The sequence below is a fragment of the Scophthalmus maximus genome, chromosome 4, assembly GCF_022379125.1.
Source record: "Scophthalmus maximus strain ysfricsl-2021 chromosome 4, ASM2237912v1, whole genome shotgun sequence".
NCBI classification, from domain to species: domain Eukaryota; kingdom Metazoa; phylum Chordata; class Actinopteri; order Pleuronectiformes; family Scophthalmidae; genus Scophthalmus; species Scophthalmus maximus.
Window position 1 is genome coordinate 7,137,501 of NC_061518.1, and position 21,176 is coordinate 7,158,676.

Consider the following 21,176-nt stretch of genomic DNA (forward strand, 5'->3'; position numbering starts at 1 on the left):
ACACTTTTCCTCTAGTATATGCACAGAAATATATACTGATTGTCTTCCACTCACAATCAAACACATACTTTCAGTTTCTGTCACGTTATCTTTGCTCTCTCTCTCTCTCACTCTCTCTCACACACACACACACACACACACACACACACACACACACACACACACACACACACACACACACACACACACACACACACACACACACACACACACACACACACACACACACACACACACACACACACACACACACACACACACACACACACACACACACACAGAGAGAGTTGTGTGTCTCTGCATGGCTGATATCACTGTGCGACCATCAGCGCTGTGCATTGTGGGAGTGTCTGTAGGGGCAGAGAGACGCGACAGGGGCTGAGGGATTCACACGCCTCTGAAAGACAGCCGGGGGGAGAGGGGGAGCGGGAGGGAAGAGGGAAGGGAGGGCGGGAGGGAGGCAGAGAGAGACAGAGGGAGAGATACGGAGGGGGCCGGTAACTGGAAATGAGAGATGGCATTTTAAAGAGGAAGCTGAATTTCACCTGCAATTACCGTAGCTCCGGGGCACATGGCTCGGTTAAGAGACATTTCATTCCAAAGCCACCGCGAATAACTGCCGCACTGAGCCCTGAGAGGCGCATAAAGAAGGAGGGAGAGAGAAAATAGAGCGGTGGAAAACTCTCCCCTGCCCAAGATGGCCCTCAGCAGATGCAGTGATGAAAGAGAGGAGGCAGCCGGGGATGTAACTGGTAAATGAAACCAGCAGAACAAGCTAAAGAGGAGAGGAGAAAGGAAAGGAAAAGAACGGAAAGGAAAGGAAAGGAAGGGAAAAGGGTGTAAAAGACAAAGGAAAGAAAAAAGGTATCTCGTTCAGTGGGCCCCAACTCGGCCATCTGCACACCAGACCAGACAGCTGAACTGGGCCTCAGAGAGCACACACACAAACATACACACACAAACACATGCACCCACACACGCACCCACACACGGAACAAAGAGCAAATTAAATACAAAAACACAGACAGTCAAACTCTCACAATTAAGTACAGGAACATCTGGATGTGTTTAATGATTAATATCAATCTTAGTGTACGTTGTCCTCTTTGGATGAAACCTCTTGCTCTCTCTGCCTCCTCTCTCTCTCTCTCTCAGAACTCCAAATGGGGCCAGAATGGTTTCCCCGAGGCTCAGTGTCCTGGCTAGTTTCACCAGGCACGCTGCTGCCGTGTTTCATAGGAGAAGTGTGACTGCACAAAAACAGTAATGAGCTCTCACTGGGAGCTGGGGGCCTCCTGGCACTGCTAATGGCTCTTCTGGACTGCAGCTGTATCCAGGTTACAACCTGGCCTGGCCCACAGGCCCAGGGACGCACAGGCCCAGTGGGGACAAAATAACTCCCTGCCATAGGCACACATTGTAGTCGGGAAAACCAGATCCATAGCAGACTTTGTGCTCGTTGTGTGCAGTGTTTGAAGTGGGGAGAGGAAGAAAGAAGATCTAGGGGAAAGGGGGTTAAGGGGGCAGGAAGCTGTGAGGGATGTCAAAAGACAAGGGGGCCATGGAAAAGAGGGAGACCGAGGAATAAAGAACGGTTGAAGAGATGTGGTTTGGCCATAAACGCAGCAGATAGACCCAATAAACCTGGAGGCTCTAATGGAGCAACAGCTGGTGTGTGCACGCGTGTGTGAGAGAGAGAGAGAGAGAGAGAGAGAGAGAGAGAGAGAGAGAAAGGAAGTGCATGTGTGGTCTGCGTGATTATCTCGTAGCCCTGCCACGCCGACATACACGCACAGACTAACAGAAGAGAACAGCTTGCTAAAACTAAATTGGATTAATAACAATAAATAATCGCCAATAGTCAGAGTAAACAAACATAAAAAACACAAAACAGACTACAAACAGGGTAGGTTTTAAACTTTGAACCCAATAAATAATTAATTAAAAACGTATGTTGCGTGGACAAGTGACTCACTGAGCTTTATTTGAGCCATGTTTCCAATGCCGTGCTTCAATTTTGCAAATGTTGCAATTTTGCAAATGTTGCAATTTTGCAAATGTTCCAAAATTACACTTTTTCGCACAAGCAATAAGAAATGGGCGTCAGGACCGAGTCCGAAGGGCTCGAGTTGCAATCCCGTTTGCGTCGGGCTAAAAGTTTGTGATGTATTTGGTTTAAAGGTCGTCTCCTGCTGATGTTTCATGAATTACTGGCACAGTTATGTTACATCATGACACCCAAAACTCAGCACTGTGTGCCCAACATCTTCCCTCTGGTACAACAAACACATTAACGCACACACACACCCCACTCCCGTTGTTGCTGCCCTCTCTGGGAATCTTCACAGCTTGGGTTCTTTGGCTCCTGTTTTGTCTGGCTCCCCATTCAAAATGGCCCCCACAAATGACCACGCAAATTATCGTCCGGGCAGGCGGCCCCCCGAGTGGACGGAGGCTCCTTGGGTGCGAGCAGTGATTCATGGCACAAGGGTCTGTAAGAGAGCCGCCTCACCCCTGCGCTGCAGGCCTTCGCGGGGACAAGGGGAGCGGGAGGCTGTTAGGCAGTGGGGGTGATTTAAGAGTCTGGCAAGAGAACTGAACCTCGTTGAAAAACCATGTGAGCCATGGGGGGTAAAGTGTGTGTGTGTGTGTGTGTGTGTGTGTGTGTGTGTGTGTGTGTGTGTGTGTGTGTGTGTGTGTGTGTGTGTGTGTGTGTGTGTGTGTGTGTGTGTGCCCCCACTGCTGTTTGTTTTTGTTTTATTAGTATAAGAATGACGGTGTTTTAGTAAGAGCTGTATTTCCTAAGCATTGCATTGATTTGCAATCGCGGGTCAGTGTGTGTGTCTCTGTGTGTGTGTGTGTGTGTGTGTGTGTGTGTGTGTGTGTGTGTGTGTCTGCCTCCACTGCCTGCAGTCATATTGGGCGTGCCAACGGTTTTTAGCTTTCATGGTGACTGAACAATGGCTGACTAACACAAGTGCTCTTGCCGCCCCACGTCCATGGCTTGTTCCACAAAGCAGACACAAGAAGCAAAATATGGAATTATTTTTGCTCACGGGCAGGCGAGAGCGAGGGCAATTCCCGGACACCGCAAAAGCCAATCTGTAGAAGTTGTCTAACACCAACGCAGAGCAATTGAAGAAGCACTGAAACAAAAACAACGTGTCCGCCTGTTTTGGCAACCTTAAAGAGCACCAGGTTGGCGAATGTGATCAATTATACAACTGCATCATGCTCCTGCCTTTAAAAACAGTCAGTCGAACAAGTGCGATTCATTTTTGCAACAAGCAAACTTTTTACACTCTTGCAGTTTAAAAATTGCCATTAAGAGAGATACCCATTTGATTTAGTTCCATCTTTTTGGCAAACTTAGCATTGTGTCAAACAGCTATATATGAAAACGTATATATGTTCACACTGTTACCATAACTCGCGAGCTGTAAAAGTATACAGTTCAACAATTCATAATTAATTGGTACGAGTAATGTTAATCGAGGCATGTGCATTTCCTTTTTCAATAATTATTTCTGTTGCTAGAAAATACAGACATCCACCAAGGAGGAGTTGTCCTCTTCGGGACCAAAGCCCAGGATACAGGTTAGGTCAGTGCGATATCCTAACAAGGATAACACAAACTTGCGTGTGTCTGTGTGCGTGTGTGTGTGCAGTGAGAGAGAGAGAGAGAGAGAGAGAGAGAGAGAGAGAGAGAGAGAGAGAGAGAGAGAGTGAAAGAGACAGAGACATGGATGGGTAAGCCCAAACTAATGCTGGAGTGTGTCTGTTGAGTCTACGCTGCTCCCTATCCCGGGGACAATCTCTCGCAGCAGCTTTTTAACAATTTTTTTAGCTCCGAGGCAAGTACGAAGTACTAAATGTTTAGGGGGTTATCTCTAACACTTCCCCCAATCTAACAGAGCACCGATTCAAAGGGCACTTCACTGTGAGAAACAAAGAGGGCTCATGAATAAGAGCTGAAAAATGATAGTGGTTGCTGGGATTGATGAAACCATATCAGGTTTTGTGACAAGGAAGCGAGACGCACAGATTCTTTCCCTTCAGGCAAGAAGGTGTAATTTCCCCTTCCACTGTCACAAGAGCCATGTAAAGAATTATCTGTGCCTAAATAACTGAGTGATTTATGGTGGTTCGTACATCTATCTATCTATCTATCTATCTATCTATCTATCTATCTAGCTATCCATCCTTGCAGATCAAGACACTCAGAATAGAAACACTGGTATACTGCTTTGTTGTAACACACAGTGGGATGCGGATGAAAATGCTGGCCCCACAGGAGACACACACGTACACACACACACACGTGTGTACACACACACACGCACACACACAAAGAGCGGACTGCTGTGGGGCTGACGCAAGACTATCTCTGTCTCACGTGTCTCTCCCCTACGGCCGCCCGCTGCTCCTGACCTTCGAGATGTTTTTCTCTCTCCTTCTCCCTCTCGCTTTATTCCTCTCTATTTCACACACACACACACACACACACACACACACGCACACTCACACGCACACACGCACGCACACGCACACTCCTCCCTTCCCTGCACACCTCCCAGCCACTCTGTATTTTGTCATTAAAAGGCATTGCATTTCAAGCTTGGATCAAGCAGATGGGGCTGCGTAAGCATTTGCTGCTCCTTCACGCAGCACCTTGGCTTAAGTTCAGATTGTCCACATGCATTACAGCACTCTCTCCCTCTCGAATGTGCACACACACACACACACACACACACACACACACACACACACACACACACACACACACACACACACACACACACACACACACACACACACACACACACACACACACACACACACACACACACACACACACACACACACACACACACACACACACGTGAACACACACACGTGAACACACACGCACCACCTTCCTGGAAACAAGAGAATCGGCCCGGTTGCGGATGGCCGCTTCATGTGGGTATAGTGCGTAGCTCAGCTGTGTGTGCTGCTTAGCCGATGTTGTTGAAAACATTAAGACGCGCTCCACAAAACAAGAAACGCTAAGCAGGCCGACGACTAGGCGTCGTCTCTTAGCAGAGAGAGCGTCCTGGTTAGTCATTCGTATGCTAACGTATTAATTATTAGTCCTTTCTGGAGACCAGTTGTTCATGGCGATGGTGGCAAAACACTGACAGGAATATTTGTATGAAGTTCAATGGGTTCACTGTCAGTCACACACAAGCGCGCGTGCACGCATGCATATGTGAATGTAATATAATTATGTCTCTGTGCCATTAGACATTAGACATTCGCTTTCTCTCGCCCTCAACATTTGCATATTCCTTTGGGTGTTTGAGTTGAGCAGCTCTTTCCTTTTTCCTTCTCTTGTCTTCCAAGCAACAAATGTCAGCTAATTACACCGTGGCTGTTTGGACGAGCTCCATTTTTCCCTGTGCTCTGTTGTGCTTGAGTCAGGCAGCCAAGGAACAGCCAGTGGTGGTGGTGGGGTGGGGGATTCAGCTACAAGGCTAAATTGATTCCCAGAGAAAGGACTCATCAGTACTTATCACGAATGATACAAGCAGCTCGTACGAACCTGCAGGGGGCGGGGGGGTTGTAATAAGTACCATTCACAGCCAAAAGATGAACTAGTGAGGGTTAAACCTGATAGAATCAGGTGTGGTAACACACAAGGCTGAATAGAGCCGGTCGAGGGCGAAACCAGTATTTCCCTGAGCTCTGCATTCAGTTGAAAACGCTTCTTACAAAAGATCCCATTTAATCTGGTGACACACTCGCAGGCACAAGGCCATCAAGTCAGACAAGGAAAAAATAAAAGTGCAAGTCACTGTCCGTGTGTGAGGAACAACAAACTGCCACCACCTTGGTGTGTGTGCGAAGTGAAGCCTTGAGCCGCGCCCCTGAGCGCAGCTACTCACACACACACACACACACACACAGTGTGAGAAAGGAGAGAGAAAAAGAAAAGAAGGAAGAATGGGACGTAGGGAGGAGGAGGAGGAGGAGAGCGAGCAATACCCATAAACAACGACATGCAATGCGAGATCCGCACGTCGAGACACCGTGGGGCACAGTTAACAACCGTTTACATTTGCCGTCAGCTCTGAGCAGATAGCGAACTCAAAAGGATGTTTATTAGGCGCGCACGTTTCGTACAAATATTCTGATTAGAATGGGAGAAATCTAATTAATTGCTTGATTCACTGAATGAACCCCGAACTCGTATTGTAATCATAGCAACTGCTTTTCAAGGGGCTCTTGTTAAATTTAATTGGGGGAGAAAGAAAAAAAAAACATCCTCTTTCACTGAATGAAAATCAAATTAGGCCCGAAACTGGAGAAGTCTGCAACTTTACATAAAAAAAAAGAAAACTGTGATGACAGAAATGTGTGACAAAGCAGTATATATAATAAGATGTGACACATCAACTTTTTCGTAACATGCAAACAAAAACCAGGAGCACGGAGAGATGAAATGAACATAGTGGGTCTACTCACTGTTAGAGATGTCTTCAGCTCTTTGACATAACTGCTGTAACACCTGGAGAAAAAAGCAGAAACAAAAAGATCAGGGTGGTTCAGGTTTAAAAATAACATCTGAATGGTTAGATTTCTTTTTAACACGTGTTTTGTGATAAAGCTGTTTTGGTTTCGACAGCCTGAAGGGGAGGAAGCCCCTAAAACTACCAGCATATCAAAGTTATGGTTACATGACTTAGTACTTGCGGGTTTTCAGGCACATCAAACAGAAAATACAGTGTGACGCACACACACACACACACACACTCAGCGGAAGATATTCACGCACACAAAAAGTCTCTTTCTCCCCAAGCCCTTTCTTGCGAAACCTGTTTGTTAGAAATGGATCTAGACACGGGAGTTTGGAGAGTGTGAGGATATTTTTCCCCAAACACAAGACGGTTCTTGCAGAGAACCAAGCCTTACCAACGTTCTCACGCCAGTCTCTCGTGCATTGTCTCTGCTGAGGCCCTCCTGTGCCACAGCCCTGAGCCTAATCTAAGCAGCTCACCGTAACAGATGCCACCCTACTATCCTGCTACAACGCTTTTATCCATGCTAATATACACCCATGATTGAATATTATTCAATCATTTTCAATAAGGGTTTAAATAACATCTCAGTAATGCAAAAGGTTTCAATGGAAGTTTCAACAACGTCAGTTACAACTTGGTTGAATACAAAAAAAAGGTAAATACAAGCTTCTGTTTCTTATAGACATTTTCTAACACATTCAACACACACACACACACACGCACGCACAAAGTGTCATAGCACTTGTGGGTAGCCATCTAACAAGGTTTTGTTGACAGTAAACTCATCCATCTGGTCAACAGAGACAGAACCAACTCTCCCTGGACGCTTCATCAGCACGGATGTGGTCAGCGATTACAAAATGGCATATGTCAATTTTTTTCTAATCTTCTATAGTTTCTTCACAGCAGATATTTAGTGTCTCCTATGTATGCCACTCGTTGGAGTGGACTGCCATGGTAAGAAAAAGGAAATTGGTATTTTTGCAGCTCATCAGCCTAAGTGATTTTGTCTTTCCCGATGCCCTCAAGTCGTGTCAAAGTCTGTGGCAACATAATGCAACACGCATCTGCCATTACGGCTCAATTCATCACTGAGCAGGAATCACCTCGACTGACTGTGTTGATAATAACCAGAACGATTTTGAACGATTCCCTTCATCATTCACACACACACACACACACACACACACACGCACAGACTGCAGACACACAAATACTTTGATGAGTCATCGCAGTGATAATGATAAGAGAGAGCCAGGTAGGCTGAATTCATCTTCAGCTTTTTCATAAAGGCCTATTAGTGAATGATTAAAGGATCCCTGTTCATAGGGCTTCGGCACAGAAAAATGATTTGCAAGCCGCGGCGCAGGTGAAGTACGCAGGATAAGAAAGCCACGGCTGCCTACCGTCATTTGCCTTGACGGAGAATCCAGCTTTTGGTCTATTAACCTCGTTTTATTGTAAGACGATACAGTCTTACATCAATGGCAGATGGATAAAATATCTAAAAAAAGAAGAAGAAAAAAATATACACACTATTTCCCTGTAGTGCAGGCAGTGTCCTCGTAAATCATTTAACCAACCGTTCTTTTTTCATTATCAATTAATCTGCAGATTATCCTTCAGATATCTTCCAAGATAATTTGATTACTACCACATCAGAGAAAAGGGTAGAAATTCCTCAATGGAGCTAAATGACATGGATGACAGACTGATTCACATTAGTAAAGTATTTGTTTTGTTGCTTGACAAATGAATTCTGTCAGTTAAATATGAAAGATGAGAACATCAGAAGAATATTAACCATCAAATTATTATATATTTTAGGAAAAAAAGAAGAGGGTTCACCTGAGAGTGTTAAGCAATCATGTTTTTGAAAGTGACTCAAAAACTAAATTTGTTATAGCCTTTAAGAAAGTGATGAAACAAATTACTGCCATAAGTTATTCCGTTTAATACTTTTGGAGAAACAACCCAAATGTCATTTCATAATCGCCTTCGTTACCAACTAATTTCCATCTAATTAGCCCCAAAAAAACAAGCAAAACACAGACACAGGAACTATCTGCAGACGTATAATTACCTGCATTCACCATCCAGGCGTGCTTACACATGGATAGTGTACAAGCCAACTGTTGTGACATCTTTCTGAATTGTCTTGTTTGGTTTCCCCTAATATACCCCCCTCTCCCTCAGCCTTCACTGGTGTTGACTTTGCCTCGGTAGTCACACAGCAGCTCTCCGGCTTCTGCGCGGGGTTAAACGCAAGGGTCGGACTTTTGTACGAGCCACACAGAAAGAAAGTAAGAAAGAAGGAACGTAAGAAAGAGCACACGTGTTTTTAACGTGACTCCTCTTCACCAGAGAAACTCTGTTGGTACCCGGGGCGTGGAAAACAAGTGTACACTGAAAATACACATATCGAGATGGCCCCTATAATCCCTGGCTTTTTAATATTTGATGTCTTGTTAGAAGAGCGGCATTACTAGTGAGGTGTTTGCCTCTGTTGTCTCTGTTGATCTCTGGCACACTGGGTCCCCCGTGGGAGCGAGCGAGCGAAAAACTTGGCCGCAGACATTTTCCCGAAGCCCCCAGAACAAAACAGGCAAGTCTTGACAGTCTGTCCGCCACAGAGTCGTCACACAATCAGTTGCAGGAAACCAATCCCTAAATAGCAGTGATTCATCTCATCATCACACACACACAATGCCAGTACACAGTGCACAAAGAAGCTCTCTCTTCCTCTCGCTCTCTCTGTCTTACCCTATCTGTCTCTACCCCGTCCTCCCCCCAGTGTGGTCTCTCATGCTGCTTAAAAATAAGTGCTTCTCCCAGCTTTCTTTGCCCTGTGATTTACTGGCAGTGTTTAACTGCAGGGCAGCATCTTTTATCGTTACATGATCTGGGGCTGAAAGCTGACAAAATGGAATCTCTGTGCAAGTACCTTTGTATGTGAGTAAGTGTATGTTCAGGGCAGAGCAGGGAGCGGGGCGGGGGGAATAAAGAACTTGTATGAGAAACGTTTGTCTAAGTGCAATTCAAATCCTCCCAGCCTCCCGGTGCTCTGTGTGTGTGTGTGTGTGTGTGTGTGTGTGTGTGTGTGTGTGTGTGTTTCTCATTTCACTAAATGGTTTCTTCTCTGACTTGATGGAGCAAGTGCCATCTCAAGGGAACAGGTTACACCACACACACACACACACACACACACACACACACACACACACACACACACACACACACACACACACACACACACACACACACACACACACACACACACACACACACACACACACACACACACACACACACACACACACACACACACACACACAAAGCAAAGCAAAGCGCTTTGAGACTGGCAAAAATCTCAGAACATTAGCACGATCCATTTTTCAGAGGTAGAACATATATACACAATAACAGGCTGTTTTTGCCCATAAATGCATGCTTTGAGTTGCATTAGCCACTTCTGTTCCGTGTTTTTTTTATTCAAGATGAAGCTGATTAAGATATGTCCTCACTGCTCAACTCTCCACAGCTGCGTTTGGAACAATGATATCGGTACAGAGTGTGACCAGATCATCACCAGCGGATAATCGGGCTACAGCGCTGCGCAGGACTACACACAACAGGTTCAGTGTAACGTTACAAGCCTGGATGATCCATCAAGATGACGCGTGAAGGTCAGAGTAGCCGTGGCCAACACAGCTGTCACATCTCCTCCCCAGAACCCTCTTGGCTAACTGGCCTTCCAAAACACTCAGCACAAAACATGGCCAAATGGGGAGCACGGGGGCCAAGGCCAACAGAACATTCCTATAACCCAGGCTGGGCATGTAACATGACATAATCACCCTCCATGCGCTAACAGAGAGCGGCAAAAGAGGGGAATCGGGGGGGCCATTTCGGGTTTAATGATATTGCAAAAATGAGAAGGAAACCGCTTGAATGTCCTGTAATGAAAACATTATGGTCTGTATTAGTATTTGGCTTTGGAAAATTTGATTCGACACCCAATATAGCCACAGTTTTTTTTAAATGACTGCCAGCTCTGCTGTGTGTGAGGAAAAGGGGGCTACAGTGGAGATGTGTGGAGAGCAGATGTGAGTCTACTTTGATTTCAAATGCCTTGTGTGTGTGCGTGCGTGCGTGCGTGTGTGTGTGTGTGTCTGTGTGGAGCTTTCTATTAAATGGATCTGCTGTCTCCTTGATCAAGGGAGTCAATAAAGGGCCAGTCCTGTCAAACCCTCAGGGGTAAGTGCGAAAGCACATGTGTCCGTGTGTCCGTGTGTGTGTGTCCGTGTGTGTGTGTGTGTGTGTGTGTGTGTGTGTGTGTGTGTGTGTGTGTGTGTTATAGACAGAATTTGAAGTACTCTGACAGGTGAGTGATTGAGTGCTTTCATTTCCCTCCAGCGACAACAAGACATGCACACAAACACACACACACACACACACACACACACAGAGCGAGAGAGAGAGAGAGAGAGCGAGAGGGAAGTGAGAGCTGTTGTTTCCTAAAGGATGCTGCTCCTGCCTGCATGCTTAAATTAGCTCTAAATGTTTGGATTACACACGGGAGCTCTCACAGAGGATTTAGCAGACATAGCCTAGAGTCCGGGGGATGTGTGGGTGTTTCCATCCACACACACACACAAACCCATGCACACACACATGAAAAAAAATTCCTGTAGAGATTTAAAACATATGTCACACAAATACAGATTAATATAAAGTATTCTGTAAACCAGTCGTCAAATGAAATTGCATCCATCTCATCCCAACAAATGATGGAGAGATACAGTACCAGGAAAGTAAAGGCAAAAACCCCCAAAATGCAGCACTAAATGGTGCAAGCAGTCACAACATTCACTATTTCATTCATCAGGTTTCTGCAATGAGGGGACAGCGTTTTCACATTATACTTCTTCTTTTCTTTCTTTTCTTAAGAGCGCTGTCCTGGCTGCTGGTTGGTGGGGGGAGGATAGGACACGCCAGCAGACGTGGAGACGGGGGAGAGAAAAGGACTAGAAAAGGAGAAGGGGAATGAGGGAGGTCAGCGCCCCCAGTCTCAGATAAAGGCCCTCTCCCTCCCTTCTGCCTCGGCTTTCGAAAGCCCCTGCCAGGATCGAGAGGCGTCTCACGTTACAGCTGTCTCTCAGTGTCATCGTTCAGAAAGAGTGAGCACGAGAGCGCGCGAGAGAGAGACAGACAGACAGAAAGACAGACGGAGAGAGAGAGAGAGAGAGAGATGGAGGGGGGAAAGGGGGGACAATGCCACAGACTGAGCTGGCCCAGGCTTTCATAGCTGAACAAGAGAAAAACAACAACAGCAGCAGGTTCAGCTGAATGAGGAAGCCCGTGAGGTTTGGCTGCCTGTTGGTGTTTAAAAAAAAGAATAAAAAAGAACCGTTAACGAAACATAACTTTGAACTAAACTGTGGGAGATTTTGTGAAAGAATCACCAAAGTGTGCTTTGACCTTTTCAAGACAAATTATTTTGGAGATGTCGTGACAACGAGAGAGAGAGAGAGAGAGAGAGAGTAACAGCACTACGGTCAGATCGTTTCCTCTCCGCGCCACCTGGGACTAACTTGAACACTGTCATTTTCGTAAGAACCCCCCCCCCCCCCCCAAAAAGGGGGAATCAATTTGTCTGCACGTCGTTTTATGTGTAGTGAGGACAAGAGAAGGGGACACGCAGCACAGTCAGAGAGAAGAGATGGTAACGACCGTAAGATGACGTCCATCCATCTGTGGATTAGCTGGACGGCCTCTCCATACACGACTATCCTTTCTTTAACCCCCAAATGCTAAAAACAGCAGCTTGTCGCGGGTCCAATGTAGTGACTAATCCGGTGGCTACTAGCATTCCAGGCTGCTAACAAGGTAAGGCCATGTAGGTCAGCGCCCAGTTACGTTGGAGTCTGAAGCGAATGCTTCTCTTTCTGGAGCGACAGAGAGAGCGGAAACATGTATCCCAGATAAAAACTTCATGAAGCAGAGAGTGCTGCGTATGCAGATTCTTTTTTCTCTCTCTCTCCGCACCGTAGCGCTTCCACAGCCACACGACACCGTGAGGGCTGATTGTACTAGTGTGGTTTACACAAAACACGGCTCCTGAACAAACACACACACACACACACACATATAGCTACTGCACGGCTCAAAACTGCTTCCCTGTTTGTTTTCCTCGATCCCTGTCATTTCTCATGGCGTTCGTGGGAGTTAAATATTTAAAATTCTGGCTCAGCTCGGAGCCGTCTTTGCCAGCGCAGCTAAAATAAAAAGCCTTTGTGGCAGCAGTGACCAGATTTTAAATGCTGAAGAAGATCAATAAGTGGGGGCTGTCGAGGCGCAAACTCATGCATTTGTGTGCGCGCGTGTGTCCTGTCCCTATGCGTAAATGCCTGTGTTCTGACAGCAGGCGTGAGTGTGTGTGAGTGTGTGTGTGTGTGTGTGTGTGTGTGTGTGTGTGTGTGTGTGTGTGTTTGCGTGTGTGTGTGTGTGCGTCTTAACACCCACGAGGCTCACAGATCCCCCGCCTGCTACAAGCTTCTCCTATAGTATCATCAAGAACCCACTGACCCAGGAGGCACACCAATAGAAAACCAATATCATTCCCATTCCCACATCCGGAAACCTTCTTCCTTTCTTTCCATTTTCCATTCACAGTGTCCCCTTCCCATCTGAGCGCAGCCAGCATGGGACGGGGGGCGAATTTGGGAGAAAAGTGTAAACACAGGCCGACTGCTACCGATGGAGAAATGTCAAGGTGCGGTAAAACGGCTCGGCTAAATAGCAATTTTTCCACAATCAAGTTCCCCGCCGAAGTAAAACGATGGGCGCTCAGACAAGAGTGACACAAACTAAGTTTGTTTGTTTTTCACCTTAGAGAAACAAAAGTCTGCACTCCAGCTTTGCGGCAGTGTTAAGAGACATCCTCCTTTCCACGACGGCAAACAGCACTGGAGCGGTTTCCTTAATTCTCACGGAAAGAAACGCATTCATAATGTTGCCATGTTTTCAGGTTTTTTTGTTTCTTCTTTTCATTAAGACCACACTAACGGAGGCTTTTATCTTACACAAAGTGATAACCGTCTTTACCACACGAGTAAGTGATGGAGACAGTGATTTATGAGGAGTTCCGCGCACACTGTTTCTATGGCTCCGGCAGAAACAAGGAGTGCATCTGTATTTTTCGCCTCCTTGCTAATGTACAAAACAAAACAGCCCTGAAGTGGAAAAAAAAAATCACCGGGACCTTTTGAGACATCATTAAAAGAAAAGTAGCCTGGACTTTCCAAAAACACGGCATCTCTTTTGGGGGGGGGGGATCAACCTTTTCACCTTGCTGGTGGAAAAAAAACAAGGCATCCCAACGAGACAGAGCATGCACAAACAACCTTGACTTTCATCAAGGAAATTCTCACATTGAATGATAAATAGAGGCCCAGGGGACGAGCAGCAAAGAAGCAGCTTATCGCCTTTCCCTCCCAAATTCGGCAGCTCTGTCTTGTGTCTCCTGAAAGTCAACGCGGGGTGACCCACTTGCACTTTACACTGCTCATTGTTCGCTAATTAATCCACCGTATGTAATCCACGAAGAAGTGTACGAAAAAAACCTCAAATCGGTGTTGGTTTGTTTAGTCTTAATTAACAGCTGAACTTGTTTACTTGTTGGGGGGGGGGGGGGTTACAACAGGAAGAATACGGTATGTGCTCTATCTCATTATCAAAACATAGATTTGTTTCTCATTACATAGACAGAAACACAATTTTTGGACAAATATATTTGAAAGCGCTGCGTTAAAAGTGGCTGTCAGCACTTATTCGTGCAGCCTGGCGATTGCACAGACGTCCGGCGAACACGCAGCGTTACCAAAATAGCAAGGTAACACGAAGTTAGGTAGATCATCTAAGAGCTTGCCAGCTTCCCAGTTGGGAAGACATTAACCTGCAAGGCCACGTGAACTCGTGTCAATAAAGTGCGCCACATGCACGGGCCCAGTAACACAGCACATTACAACAGTATAGGCCCAAGACAGACACGCACAGCAGATCTGTCACAATAAGAGACATTATCAATCCAATGCCCCGAAGCTTTCAGGGCTTCTGCTAGCTTTTTCCTCAAAGGACCATTAGGCCTCATAGGATTAATGTCCACTTCACAAACATCTGTGTATGTCCTCGCTTTTCTTGGCGCATTGTTTCTTTTGTCAGTATTGTTTTCTGTGTGTGTGTGTGTGTGTGAGTGTGAGTGTGCATGGACAGTCATATTGAAATGGCTGACTGATGTGGGGGGGGGGGGGGGAGTTGCTCGGGACTGCTGTGTCCAACATTAGTTCTTGAATCACAGATAACACAGAGCAGACCTCTGCTTCCTCTCTGAATTTCACAGCTCTGTGTCAGCGCTAACGTGCAGAGATTTGACAGGGCTCCCAGATGGCCATTATTATCAATGGATTATTTGTAGGGTCTGATTAATCTCAGTCTAAATATAAAAAACACTGACATCAATGCCATTAATTATTTAGGTTAGGAGGATCCGACTCATTTTATATATGGACCACGTACATTTGCATGAGGGGGGTAACGCAAAACTATAGGCAGTGCATATTGCCAAGGTAAAAGTCAGAGAATCAGTGACAAACTCACGCGTAGGGATGGCACAGCATTGAAATATGTAATCTAATTTCCAACAACTGATCATGTCAATGGCCGATTTGACACCAATATGAATGGAAAAAATGTCAGTGTTTTTTTTAATCAAAATGCGGATCTGAGTTCTACTGAATCATCAAAAAGGTTTGGAGAAACACAAGATAGACACTCCCTTTGTTCTTAAGAAACCTTGCCACCTTTGACAGAAGTTAAAAGTGCACACGCATACAGCTGAATCCTCCACACGCCCCAATGCACTGGACATAATCCTGATCTCAATGCGATGTGATGATCATATTTTTTAAGCGAACGTTGCCTCCCAGCGAGGAGTTGATCGATACATCATGCACACCCTAATAAATCTCGCTTCGCTTCATTTTTCAAAAGAACACAAACTATGGGTTTCCTCCTCCCCCAAAAAACGATAGCCCCATATTCAATTGTAAAGGATTATAGAGAATACGGCATTGTGTGCTCATGGGATTGTCTTCTCAAAAGCTGTCCAAGTTCTGTCAGATTCAGCACCCCCAGACACAGAGCTCGTGAACCTAATTTCACCTAATCAGCTTAGTCAATAGCAACCGTTTGCTGTGACTTTGGTAGACATGCAAATAGGGCTTAACTATGTCTATCCTTAATTCCTGAATGTTCAAGTCAAGCGGAAGTCCTCCTTTATCTCTTCAAAAACAACAGTTCCAATTTGAGGGCGAGAAAGAGAAGGAGAGAGAGAGAGACAGAGCATAAAACTCCTGCTGAGTGTTGTGGGGTTTTGTTTTTTTTCCTGGCCTGGCGAGGAGACACATCTCTGATTTAAGTGTGCTTGAGGTGGCACAGTGTGCTTTCATTTCAAACCAACATGGCAAACAAACACTCACACATTTATTCCCCCTTTTTTCCCCCACATTTGCTCTTGCTCACACTGTCTTACATTGGAGGGGAAACACACTGCACAAATATATTATCACTTCTTGTTGGCTTGTATGTTCAGCTGCACACACACACACACACACACGACCGCACGCACAAACACACACGCACACATATTCAGACAAATCTGCACAAAACGACACCCAACAATCGGCAGCTGTAATAGTGGTAGAAAACTGGGAGACACTGTTCCGTTTCAATTCACTGATACCACTAATGGCTTCTTAGCAGCTCCACGGTATCAAGCAGCTGTCATATAGATGCATCAGCAGTGAAAGGAGGGAAAGACATCCCCATAAGGACAGAAGCACCGCGCCTTCATGTTTGGCTAAACATCTGCTCCTCTGCACTCCAGCTTTGCAGCAATAAACGGGCAAACAAAAGAGGTGGGAGGTGAAATGATCACATTTTCCATTTCAAAGCGTTTATACAGTTTGTTTTCCTCCCCCCCCCCCCCCTGGTCCTCTTTCTTAAACCACTCACAGGACATGAGAGGGAAGACGGTGAGACCAAGTTTTAACCCTGACGGAGAGGGACGTGAGGGCTAAAACACCTTTTGTCAAGATGGATGACAGAAATTAAAAACAAGGTCACCATTTTCCAGTCACTGGCTAATTTCTTTCTGCAGAGTCTCCAGTCTAAACTGTTGCTGTGGTTGTGTGTGTGTGTGTGTGTGTGTGTGTGTGTGCGTGCATGTGCGTGTGCGTGTGTTGGTGAGAATGCAGATCTTGTCAATCGGGCAAATCTATCAATCACACACTGATTCAACTTTGTGTAAACAACATTGCACCATTTGCCAATAAAGGTTCTTTTGAAGGAGATTAAATACATTTTTTTTTACCATCACATAATTATTTCACACAACTTTGTGATTCAAAAGGATCCAATTATACATTCTTGTTTTTCTGCTCATCATCCCTTCTAAAGGATTCTTAGTAATGAATATGCTTCCTCGCTTTTCTTCCTTGCCTCCTCCTCCTCCTGCCTTCCTCCATTCATTCATGTTCAGTCGCAGAGAGGAACGTGAAGCAGCAGCGAGGTAAAAAAAACAAAAAAAAAAAACGCTGAAACCCCCATTCTTATGTTTTCTCTTTCAAAAAAAAAAATTTGCGGCGATACTTTTGATTGATCGCGACCGAAACCATAATCCCAGCATGTCCGCATATCTCTCTCCGAACACCGTCTCCCTGACCTGTTCACACGAAACCTTCAACCTCACGGCTTTTATCTCGTTTTTCTTTTTTCTTTTAAGCAAAAGCCTCGAGCACAAACACAACAACTGTCTTCTGGGATGAATCAACTTTATGATCGTCAAACTATAAAGCCCCTTTCATTTTCATTTATAGACGAGATTCACCCTGTCGACGTTTTATTGTTTTGTTTTTACTTTTATAAAACTTGCCCCAAAAAACAACGTATGGATCCATTTCCTTTATAAAAAAAAAAAAAAAAGTCTCCTGTGTTTGTGTGTGTGAGGCAGAGGGACGGTGCTCGTAGGGGAGGGGAGGGGGGAGTGTGTGTGTGTGTGTGTGTGTGTGTGTGTTGGGGGGGGGTCGAATTTAAAATAACCAAGATGGCGAGAGGCTTGTTGTTTTGGAAGGGGCAGAGAAAAAAATGGAGGATATTGCAATATACACAAAGGGATGAATTTCAACAACTCGGCCAAGCCGCCGCTCGGCAGCGCTCGGTTTGAGGAAGCGACCGCGGCGGCGGCGGCGGGGTGGCCGGGAGCGGCGTGACGAGCCCCCCCCTCTCTCTCTCTGGGACGGAAAAATGGGGGAAAAGAAACGCACACTTCGCGTCCAACTGCATCCTAAAGTCGAGGGCGATGTAACGTTTGTATATTTGCTGCTAATTGTCTAATGCGCGGGGGTCGGAGTATTACACCGGACGAGTCGCACCGTCAACCAGCACGAGCACATTCGCCACCACGAAACCACACGTTCACACGGCTATTGCCAGCAAAACAAAAACACAACAACAACGACAAGAACAACAACAACGAGCTATTTCAAATCAAATAAAAAGTTTTAATTTTCTCGACGATTCAACGGTCGCTCAAAACGACGACCCCCCCCCCCCCCCCGGGAGTGAACGGTGCGAGAGAGAGAGAGAGGGGACACAAAGACGGTTCCCACTATCAGGTCAGCAGAAGAAGAGGAAGAAGAAGAAAATTAAAAAACAACTGTTTATTACTGAAATAATAAACGACAGGCGAAACTTTTCGGTTTGTAAAGGGAAAAATTGAAATAAAAAAATAAAATGTGACGTTTAGCCTCTTGTCGAAAGTGCTCGGACACACGGACGGAACACGCGAATCGTACCACGGGAAAAAAAAAAAACCACGAAAGTGTCTATAAACGCAGTTAAACACGAGCCGCCGGCAGCGAGCGACGAGGAAAAGAGCCGAAGAAGAAGAAACTCGAGACGAAGCCTCGACGCGCAGCTCGTCGCGAGGCGTCAGTGAAATAAAACACTTACCTTCTTTTCTTTTTTCAGTTTCGACACTTTACTTATTTCCAACGTGGGTTTTTCTTTTCTTTCTTTTTTTTAAAGCGCCACAAAAACACTTCGGGGTCGCCGCTCTTCTTCTTCTTCTTCTTCTTCTTCTTCTTCTCTTCCTCGTCTCTCTCTCTTCTTCTTCTTTTTTTTGTTGTTGTCCCTTAGTCGCTTTTGCTTATGGAAGAGGTCGGGGACGAAATGATAAAGAAGGGAATTGGCCAGTAATTGAGTCTCGGCGCGTGTGAGTGAGTGAGTGAGTGTGTGTGAGCGCATGTGTGTGTGTGAGTGTGTGTGTGTGTTAGTTCCTAACAGCAGATTGAAGGAGACTCTTCTCAAGGTTTATTCAGCCCCACTTCAAGGAACCGACCTGACGTCAGCTCACTACCGCCACACAAAGAAAACTTATTATTTGTGCAGCGGCCGCAGCGGAAGACAGGATACAGTGTTGGACCGTTATTATTATTATTATTTGCATTATTATTATTAGCATTATTATTATTATGATTACTTCGAACGCGTCGTCATTGACAGAGGCAACTTTATTTATTTATCTTTTGTTTTTGTTTTTTGCACACCGTATGGCGATCGGCGGCCACTGGTGTACGAACGAGCAGCGTGACGAATAGACAAGCTGCATTAGAGATAGAGGGGAAGAAGGGAAAAACAACAAGTCAACAGAAAAAAATTCCAACTTTTATAGCACTTTTATATCACTTTGATTCATTATGCTGACGTCGATTCATGCTCTGAAAAAGGTGGATTTGACTGGAGCCGCAGCTGATTAGCTTATTGACTATAGGTGGATTGACAGGCGAAATTGATAAGCAGCTATTTTGATAATTTTAATAATCATCATGCAGGCAACATTTCTCTCATTGAAGCTTCTTCAGTATTCCTTTGTGGTACGAGAATATTTTTGGGGCTGTTAGGTGAATAAAACAAGCAATGTATAGACTATACATAATCTGTCCCTGGCTATTTTTTTGATATTGATGAATCAAAAAATAATGATTGGCACATTAAAGAAAATAAACACTTGATTTTTTTTTTATATAAATAAGGTTCAGCATTCGTATATAACCTGGAACCGGGGAATATTTTTTGCATAATTCATGACTACGATTGTCAAAATAGTCATTGATTGATCGTCTGTCTATTGATTATTCGACTCGTGTTTAATTGGAAACCAAAAGGCTGAGTTGATACCGGACCAAGGGTCGAATGATCAGTGATCAGCTCTGTCAAAACTCTGTTCTGTCAGGATGAGATGTTTTAAAAGCCTGAATGTAATATTATCATCATTCCACATCTTTTTTATCCATCCTATGCAACAGTGACACAAATCCCTGTTTCATGAATGAATTTCCAGTCATGTCTCTCAATGCTGAGCCACTAAAATCCCCCACAGTGTGTATCACTATTAACTGACCAACTGATGATCCCCTCAGGAACACACGATCAAACAAATACAAATCAGACGGATAACTCGGGGCCCCCAAATTGAAGGCATTTGCCAAACAAAACAAAACAAAACAAAACAGAAATGGGACAGATCTTCCCCGGGATAGGATCAATACATTGCCGGGCAGAGACAGCCATCTGTGCCTAATTGTATGCTTTACCTCCTCCTCTGAACACACAATGAGCAACAGGCTGAGCGCAGGCCCTCTGACCCAGACTGGGTTTCCAGACGGGGGAAGATTATTTCATTCAACTGGAAAACAACAAGGGGGTGGGTTGGAGGGGCGGTGGCGGTGGTGGGCAGTTTTTTTGCAGATGGAGTGGGCAACTGCTCTTAGATGCCCCACCCCGATGAGGGTGGGTCACAGAGAGCCGGAGCCAACTGGTGTGTGTCTGCACACGTCCCATCACCACTGGCTGTATGCATTTTTAACAGGTATTATACGGGATTAACAAACTGTTCGCTGTTAGTTTATAGATACATCGTAAATCACGCACAAACAATGAAGCCATTGTTAGCGGCGTGATGGAGTGTTGGTTTACAGGCACATTCATATTAATGCTTCATAAACATTATAAATGACCATAAAGGAAACCCGTCTCTCTCTCCACTCTCTCTCTCTCTCTCTCTCTCTCTCTCTCTCTCTGCTGTTAGGTCACAACATACCCCAAACTTATTTTATTTGCAAGAATTGCAGAGCTGTTACTTTCATATCAGTAATTTGTATGTATTAAAAAAAAGAGAGAGAGAGAGGGAAAAAAAAGGTGGTGTGTGGATTCTGGGTCTGATAAAACATTCATGATCGCCCGAGTTTGGAGGATGGACACAGAACCCCTTATTCAGCTCTGTGGTGTGCAGTTAAAGCCATTTCATAAGCTTGCTCTCCATGTTCTTCGGTCATTGATTTTTCTCTCTGCCCCTTTCCATTACCTGTTGAGATGGGGGGTTTTGCTCTTCTTCACAACACACACACACACACACACACTCACAAATCCTCTCTATCTGTCTCTCTAGCCACTGGCACCCTGGTGTATTTCTCCATCTCCTCCGCCTCATGT

General features: G+C 45.2%; 1 protein-coding gene across 9 annotated transcripts in view; it reads right to left on the reverse strand.

The window, feature by feature from the left end:
- baz2ba (bromodomain adjacent to zinc finger domain, 2Ba) overlaps positions 1-18,972 on the reverse strand; it is a 65,727-nt gene extending 46,755 nt beyond the window's left edge. For 7 of the 9 annotated variants that reach the window (XM_035629136.2, XM_047331384.1, XM_035629132.2 and 4 more), the window contains exons 1-2: positions 18,636-18,971; positions 6,508-6,550 (exon numbers count right to left, since the gene is read on the reverse strand). The gene's annotated coding sequence lies outside the window, so the exon portion shown is untranslated. Of the gene's footprint in view, positions 1-6,507; positions 6,551-18,635 lie in introns of all 9 variants that reach the window. The other 2 variants (XM_035629140.2, XM_035629133.2) reach the window with 1 other exon arrangement.
- Positions 18,973-21,176: the final 2,204 nt, after the last annotated feature.